Genomic DNA, 9,293 nt, shown 5'->3' with positions numbered 1-9,293 from the left:
TTCTTGAAAAATCTTTTTGAACTTTTAAAAAATCACAAGAAAAAAAGGGAAAGACACAAAACAAGAAAAACTAAAGATCAAACAAAAATAAACAGGAACAACTCGAAGATCAAGAAAGAACAATGGACACAAATTCGAAAATATGAAGAACAAATAAGAACATGAAATTGACACCAAACTTAAAACATGAAACTAGACTCAAGTAAAATTAGAAAATTAACTAGGAAAAATAAGATTTTTGAAAATTTTTGAAAAGAAAATAAGGAGACTCTAAACTAACAAAAGACAATTTTTCATAATCTAAGCAACAAAATAAACCGTCAGTTGTTCAAACTTGACCAATCCCCGACAATTTTTCCTTCCATGGCAAGTTGTATGTTGGTGGATCACCATTGTCAATGGCTACCAGCCATCCTCTCAGTGAAAAGGGTCCATGTACATGGCTAATCATCTGTTGGTTCTCACTATTGTTGGAATAGGATCCATTGATCCTTTTGCACAGTGTCACTGCACCCAGCATTCATGAGTTTGAAGCTCATCACAGTCATCCCTACCCGGATCCTACTCGGAATACCACAGACAAGGTTTAGACTTTCTGGATCTCAGGGATGCTACCAATTGATTCTAGCTTATACCACGAAGACTCTGATCTCACGGATTTGAATGCTCTATTGTCAGGAGAGGCAGTCAAACTCGTGAACCAGGAACCCAAGAGATATACATTCAATCTAAGGTAGAATGGAAGTGGTTGTCAAGCACGCGTTCATAGGCTGAGAATGGTGATGAATGTCATGGATCATCACATTCATCATGTTGAAGTGCGAATGAATATGTTAGAATAGAAAACAAGCGTGATTGAATAGAAAACAGAAGTAATTGCATTAATTCATCGAGACACAGCAGAGCTCCTCACCCCCAACCATGGGGTTTAGAGACTCATGCCATCAAAGATACAAATTCAGATGTAAAATGTCATGAGTTCCTGAATGAATCTCTAAAAGTAGTTTTTATACTCCACTAGTAACCTAGGTTTATAGAAAATGAGTAATCTAAGATAGATAGTGCAGAAATCCACTTCCGGGGCCCACTTGGTGTGTGTTTGGGCTGAGCAATGAAGCTTTCACGTGTAGAGGCTATTCTTGGCATTTAACTCCAGCTTTTGTGCCAGTTTGGGCATTTAACTCCAGCTTGTATCCTGTTTCTGGCGTTTAACGCCAGAATAGGGTGGAAAGTTGGCGTTAAACGCCAGTTTGCGTCATCACAACTCGAGCAAAGTATGAACTATTATATATTGCTGGAAAGCCCAGGACGTCTACTTTCTAACGCAATTAAGAGCGCGCCAATCAGGCTTTTGTAGCTCCAGAAAATCCATTTCGAGTGCAGGGAGGTCAGAATCCAACAGCATCTGCAGTTCTTTTTCAGCCTCTAAATCAGATTTTTGCTCAAGTCCCTCAATTTTAGCCAGAAAGTATCTAAAATAACAGAAAAACATACAAACTCATAGTAAAGTCCAGAAATATGATTTTTTCATAAAAACTAATAAACATATACTAAAAAGTAGCTAGATCCTACTAAAAACTATATGAAAATACCCCCAAAATGTGTATAAAATATCCACTCATTAGTACAGAAGGAGATCCTTGAGCCTTAAACACAAGGTAGTCCTCATTCACTTGAAGGACCAACTCTCCTCTGTCAACATCAATCACAGCTTTTGCTGTGGATAGGAAGGGTCTGCCAAGGATGATGGATTCATCCTCATCCTTCCCAGTGTCTATGAAGTCAGCAGGGATGTAAAGGCCTTCAACCTTCACCAAGACATCCTCTACAAGTCCATAAGCCTGTTTCTTTGATTTGTCTGCCATCTCTAGTGAGATTCTTGCAGCTTGTACCTCAAAGATTCCCAATTTCTCCATTACAGAGAATGGCATGAGGTTTATGCCTGACCCCAGGTCACACAGAGCCTTCTCAAAGGTCATGGTGCCTATGGTGAAAGGTATTAAGAACCTTCCGGGATCAGGTTTCTTTTGAGGTATTTTCACCTGAGCCAATGCACTTAGTTCGTTGATGAGCAAGGGGATTCGTCCTCCCAAGTCTCATTACCAAATAACTTGGCATTCAGCTTCATGATTGCTCCAAGGTACTTAGCAACTTGCTCTTCAGTAATGTCTTCATCCTCTTCAGAGGAAGAATACTTATCAGAGCTCATGAATGGCAGAAGTATGTTCAATAGAATCTCTATGGTCTCTGTATGAGCCTCAGATTCTATTGGTTTCTCAGAGGGGAACTCCCTAGTGGTCAGTGGACGTTCCATGAGGTCTTCCTCACTGGGAATCACTGCCTTTCCCTCCTCCACAGGTTCGGACATGTTGGACGTGGTTATGGCCTTGCACTCTCTCTTGGAATTTTCTTCTGTATTGCTTGGGAGAGTGCTAGGAGGAGTTTCAGTAACTCTCTTACTTAGCTGACCCACTTGTGCCTCTAAATTTCTAATGGAGGATCTTGTTTCATTCATGAAACTTAGTGTAGTCTTAGATAGATTAGAGACTATGTTTGCTAAGCTAGAGACGCTCTACTCAGAATTCTCTGTCTGTTGCTGAGAAGATGATGGGAAAGGTTTGCTATTGCCAAACTTGTTTCTCCCATCATTATTGTTATTGAAGCCTTGTTGAGGCTTCTGTTGATCCTTCTATGAAAAATTTGGGTGATTCCTCCATGAAGAATTGTAGGTGTTTCCATAGTATTCTCCCATGTAATTTACCTCTTCCATTGCAGGATTCTCAGGGTCATAAGCTTCTCCTTCAGAGGAGGCTTCTTTAGCACTGCCAGATGCAGCTTGCAATCCATTCAGATTCTGAGAAATTATATTGACTTGCTGAGTCAATATTTTGTTCTGAGCCAATATGGCATTCAGAGTATCAATCTCAAGAACTCCTTTCTTCTGAGTTATCCTATTGTTCACAGGATTTCTTTCGGAAGTTTACATGAACTGGTTATTTGCAACCATTTTAATGAGTTCCTGGACTTCTGCAGGTGTTTTCTTCAGATGAAAAGATTCACCTGCAGAATGGTCCAGTGACATCTTGGATAACTCAGACAAACCATCATAGAAGATACCTATGATGCTCCATTCTGAAAGCATGTCAGAAGGACACCTTCTAATCAATTGCTTGTATCTTTCCCAAGCTTCATAGAGGGATTCACCTTCCTTTTGTTTGAAGGTTCGAACTTCCACTCTAAGCTTTCTCATCTTTTGAGGTGGAAAGAATTTAGCTAAAAAGGCATTGACCAGCTTTTCCCAAGAGTTCAGGCTGTCTCTAGGTTGTGAGTTCAACCATATACTAGCTCTGTCTCTTAAAGCAAAAGAGAAAAGCATAAGTCTGTAGACCTCGGGATCAACTCCATTCGTCTTAACAGTGTCACAGATTTGCAAAAATTCAGCCAAGAACTGATGAGGATCTTCCAATGGAAGTCCATGAAACTTGCAATTCTGTAGCATTAGAGAAACTAATTGAGGCTTAAGCTCAAAGTTGTTTTCTCCAATGGCAGGAATAGAGATGCCTCTCCTATAGAAGTCGGAAGTAGGTGCAGTAAAGTCACCAAGCACCTTCCTTGCATTGTTGGCATTATTGTTATTTTCGGTTGCCATATCTTCTTCTTTTTCGAAAATTTTTGCTAGTTCCTCTCCAGAGAATTCTACTTTAGCTTCTCTTAACTTCCTCTTCAGAGTCCTTTCAGGTTCAGGATCAGCTTCAACAAGAATGCCTTTATCTTTATTCCTACTCATATGAAAGAGAAGAAAATGAAGAAAGTATGGAGTCCTCTATGTCACAGTATAGAGATTCCTTGATGTGTTAGAGGAAAAGAAGAATAGAAGGATGAGGTGGAGAGAATAATTCAAACTTATAGAGAGAGAGAGAGAGAGAGGGTCCGAATTATTAAGAGAGGAGTGTTAGTGATTAAATAGAAAGAGATGAGAGAGGGAATTTTCGAAAAATTTTTAAATAAAATAAAATTAGAGTTTAAAACAATTAATTAAAAAAAGATTTTTGAAAAAGTTAATGGTTTTTGAAAATTAGAGAGAGAGAAGTGGTTGGGTGGTTTTGAAAAAGATGAGAATTAGTGAAAAGATTTAAAAATCAAATTTTGAAAAGATAAGAAGTTAGAAAAGATTTTTGAAATCAAAATTTGAAAAAGGTATGATTTGAAAAAGATTTGATTGAAAAAGATATGTTTGAAAAGATATGATTGAAAAACAAATTTTTGAAAAAGATTTGATTTTTAAAAAGATATGATTGAAAAGATATGGTTGAAAAAGATTTGATTTTTAAAATTGATGACTTGATTAACAATAAATTAAAAGATATGATTCTAAAATTCAAATATTGAACCCTTCTTAATAAGAAAGTAACAAACTTGAAATTCACAACAATAATTGTTAGCAAGGATTTTCGAAAATATTAAAAGAAAAATGAAAAAGATTTGATTTTGAAAAATATATGATTGATATGAGAGGATATGAAAAAGATAAGATTTTGAAAAATTAGTTTTAAAACTTGAAAAATTGAAAAAGATTTGGAATGAAAACAAAACTTCCTCCTTAGTGCTATCCTGGCGTTAAACGCCCAGAATGGTATCCGTTCTGGCGTTTAACGCCCACTTGGCTACCTCCTTGGGCGTTAAACGCCCAGCCAGGTACCCTAACTGGTGTTTAAACGCCAGAATTCATTCTTCACTGGGCATTTTAAACGCCCAGCTTTTTCTCTGTGATACATCTGCTGTATGTTCTGAATCTTCAATTCTCTGTATTATTGACTTGAAAAGACATAATTTTTTTTTGAAAATTTTTAAGAAAAGAAAAAAAACATGCAAGACACCAAAACTTAGAAATTTTCATACTAGAGACACTAACAATTTGAGAATGCATATGAAAAACAACAAAAGACACAAAAACAGGAGAATTTAAAGATCAGAGCAAGGAAGATCATCAAGAACAACTTGAAGATCAATGAAGAATACAATGCATATATTTTTGAAAAATGCAAGAAAAATGGAAACATGCAATTGACACCAAACTTGAAAATTGACACTAGACTCAAACAAGAAGTACAAAATATTTTTGATTTTATGATTTTATAATTTTTTTGTATTTTTTTCGAACATTATTTTTGGAAAAGAAAATAAGAAACTCAAAATTTTTAATAAGAATTCTAGGAATCATGCAATGTTAGTCTAAAGCTTCAGTCTAAAAAGATTAGACATGGTCAGCCAAGCTTCAGCAAGACATTACATACAACAGCCAAATTGATGGGAATCAACTAGCACCTGTGATGATAAAAGCATCATCTGAAACTCTAGAATTCGTTCTTAAAAATTCTGAAGAAAAAAATAAAAAAGAAAAATACCTAATCTAAGCAACAAGATGAACCGTCAGTTGTCCAAACTCGAACAATCCCCGGCAACGGTGCCAAAAACTTGGTACATGAAATCGTGACACACAACTTCGTGCAGCTGACCAGCAAGTGCAATGGGTTGTCCAAGTAATATCTTACGTGAGTAAGGGTCGATCCTACAGAGATTGTCGGCTTGAAGCAAGCTATGGTCACCTTGTAAATTTCAGTCAGGCTGATTCAAATGGTTATGTGATTTACAATTTCATGCACCAAGTTTTTGGCGCCGTTGCTAGGGATTGTTCGAGTTTGGACAATTGAAGGTTCATCTTGTTGCTTAGATTAGGAATAATTTATTTTTGTTGGTTTAGAGTCACTAAGTTTGAGTATTTTATTTTTCTTTTTAAAAATCTTTCAAAAATCTTATTTTTCTTTATTAATCTTTAATTTTTCTTTGAGTTTAATTTCATGTTTTAAGTTTGGTATCAATTGCATGCTCTTTTTGTTCTTCATATTTTCGAGTTTTGTGTCTCTTGTTTGATCTTTGGTTTTTCTTGTTTTGTGTCTTTCTTTGTTTTTCTTGTGCATTTTTGAATTATAAGTGTCCCAAGTATAAAATTTTTTAAGTTTGGTGTCCTTTGTGTTTTTCTTTTCCTAAAAATTTCCAAAATTTGTTCTTGGTGTTCATCTTGATCTTCAAAGTGTTCTTGGTGTTCATCTTAACATTCAAAGTTTTCTTGTTTGTCTTATTTGTTTTGATCTAAAAATTCTAAGTTTGGTGTCATTTTATTATTTTTCTCTTTCCTCATTCAATTCAAAAATAAAAAATATCTTTTCCTTTAATTCCTTATTAAATTTTGAATCCCTTGGGTTGACTTGGTCAAAATTTTTAAAATCATATATTTTTCAAATCATATCTTTTAAAAAAAATTTCTAAAATCATATCTTTTTCAAAACTTGCTAACCACCTTCTCTCTCTTCAGTTTTTTCGAAAATCCTCATAAAAAATTTTCAAATCTTTCTAAATAATTAATTATTTTAGTTTCCAATTTTTTATTTATTATTATTATTAATTTGGTTCGAAAAAAATTTAAATAATAAATATAATATTTCTATCTCCAATCCACATCATCTCCCTTTCTTCATCTTGGACCTAAGTGGAAATGAATAGTTCAGAAGGACTCTAGGGTCATATGCTAACCCCACTACTGCTTCATATGGGAGTAGTATCTGTATACCCCCCATAACAGCTAACACTTTTGAGCTAAATCCTCAGCTCATTATCATGGTGCAGGAAAATTGCCAGTATTTCGATCTTCCACAAGAAGAACCTATTGAGTTTCTGGCACAGTTCTTACAAATTGCTGATACAGTACGTGATAAGGAAGTGGATCAGGATGTCTACAAATTATTGCTGTTTCTATTTGCTGTAAAAGACCAAGTTAAGAGGTGGTTAAATAACCAACCCAAAGCCAGTATAAGAACATGGAAACAGTTGTCAGACAAATTCCTGAATCAATATTTCTCTCCAAAAAGGATGACACAGCTAAGGCTGGACATCCAAGGCTTTAAACAAGAGGATAATGAATCTCTTTATGATGCCTGGGAGAGATACAGAGAGATGTTAAGGAAGTGCCCTTCTGAAATGTTTTCAGAATGGGTGCAGTTAGACATATTCTATTACGGGCTTACAGTAAAAGCCCAGATATCTCTAGACCACTCAGCTGGTGGATCTATACACATAAGAAAGACAATTGAAGAGGCTCAAGAGCTCATTGATACAGTTGCTAGAAATCAGCATCTGTATTTAAGCAATGAGTCCTCCATGAAAGAAGAAGCTAAGGCAGTATCCACTGAACTTGGTTCTCCAAAACAAGTTGCTGAACTCAATTGCAATTATGTTTTCTAACAAAACAGCTAGTAGAATTCAAAGAGATGCTACAAGAAACCAAGATGCTAACCAGAATATGGAAAAATAATTGAATCAGACAAAACAACAGTTATCCAAATAGATAACAGAAGAGTGCCAAGCTATTCATTTAAAGAGTGGGAATACATTAAATACCTCAACTCAAAGCAGCAAAAAGCCAAGACAGGAACAATTGACAGAGGATGAGCAAATGACTACCCAAAATCCCTTTGAGGACAGTAAGAGCCCAAAGAGGAATACTTCTGGCATTCAAACGCCAGAAAAGGGTAAAGAATTGGCGTTAAACGCCCAGTGGGTGCCCAATTCTGGCATTCAAATGCCAGAAAAGGGCGAAAACTGGCGTTAAATGCCCAGTGGGTGTCCAGTTCTGGCGTTCAAACGCCAGAAAAAGGTGAGAATCTGGCGTTAAACGCCTATCCAGCCCCCAATCCTGGCGTTCAAATGCCAATGAGGGATCAGACACCTGCAAGTGCTGATAGTAACCCCTCTAAGAAGGCTTCTCCAACCACCTCTGTAGGAAATAAACCTGCAGCAACTAAGGTTGAAGAATACAAAGCCAAGATGTCTTATCCTTAGAAACTCCGCCAAATGGAATAGGATAAACAATTTTCCGCTTTGCAGACTATCTCAGGACTCTTGAAATCAAGATTCCATTTGCAGAGGCACTTGAGCAAATACCCTCTTATGCTAAGTTCATGAAAGAGATCTTAAGCCATAAGAAGGATTGAAGAGAGACTAAAACAGTTTTTCTCACTGAAGAATGCAGTGCAGTCACTTTAAAGAGCTTACCAGAGAAGCTTAAAGATCCTAGAAGCTTTATGATACCATACACATTAGAGGGTACTTGTACCAAGACAGCTTTATGTGATCTTAGAACAAGTATCAATCTAATACCTGTATCCACTATCAGAAAGCTTGGCTTGACTGAAGAAGTCAAACCAACCCGAATATGCCTCCAACTTGCTGATGGCTCCATTAAATATCCATCAGGCGTAATTGAGGACATGATTGTCAAGGTTGGGCCATTTGCCTTCCCCACTGACTTTGTAGTGCTGGAAATGGAGGATCACAAGAGTGCAACTTTCATTCTAGGAAGACCTTTCCTAGCAACTAGACAAACCCTCATTAATGTCCAAAAAGGGAAGGTGACCCTGAGAGTCAATGAGGATGAGTTTAAGTTGAATGTTGTCAAAGCTATGTAGCACCCAGACACCCCAGACGACTGCATGAGCGTTGATATTATTGACTCTCTGGTGGAAGAGGTCAATATGACTGAGAGACTCGAATCAGAGCTAGAGGACATTTTTAAAGATGTTCAGCCTGATATGGAGGAACCAGAGAAAACAAAAGAACCTCTGAAAACTCCTCAGGAAAAGGAGAAGCCTCCTAAATCAGGGCTCAAACCACTACCACCATCCCTAAAATATGCATTTCTAGGAGAGGATGACATTTTTCCCATGATTATAAGCTCTGCCTTAGAGCCACAGGAAGAGAAAGCACTAATTCAAGTGCTAAGGACACATAAGACAGCTCTTAGGTGGTCCATAAGTGATCTTAAGGGCATCAGCCCAGCTAGATACTTACACAAGATCCTATTGGAGGAAGATGCTAAGCCAGTGGTTCAACCACATAGGCGGCTAAATCCAGCCATGAAGGAAGTGGTGCAGAAAGAGGTCACTAAGTTACTAGAGGCTGGGATTATTTATTCTATTTCTGATAGTCCCTGGGTGAGCCCTGTCCAAGTTGTCCCCAAGAAGGGAGGCATGACAGTGGTTCATAATAAAAAGAATGAACTGGTTCCTACAAGAATAGTTACAGAGTGGCATATGTGTATTGACTACAGAAGGCTCAATACAACCACCAGAAATGATCATTTTCCTTTACCATTCATAGACCAGATGCTAGAGAGACTAGCAGGTTATGATTACTACTGCTTTTTGAATGGCTATTCAGTTTACAACCAAAGTGCAGAA

General features: G+C 37.0%; 1 non-coding gene across 1 annotated transcript; it reads left to right on the top strand.

Annotated features, from left to right (window-relative positions):
- The first annotated feature begins 3,136 nt into the window (after positions 1-3,136).
- Positions 3,137-3,244, top strand: LOC112804348 (small nucleolar RNA R71). Its single transcript, XR_003202957.1, has one exon. It is a non-coding gene; the product is annotated as a small nucleolar RNA R71 (small nucleolar RNA).
- Positions 3,245-9,293: the final 6,049 nt, after the last annotated feature.

This window comes from Arachis hypogaea, chromosome 5 (genome assembly GCF_003086295.3).
Source record: "Arachis hypogaea cultivar Tifrunner chromosome 5, arahy.Tifrunner.gnm2.J5K5, whole genome shotgun sequence".
NCBI classification, from domain to species: domain Eukaryota; kingdom Viridiplantae; phylum Streptophyta; class Magnoliopsida; order Fabales; family Fabaceae; genus Arachis; species Arachis hypogaea.
This window is presented reverse-complemented; position numbering and strand designations above follow the sequence as displayed.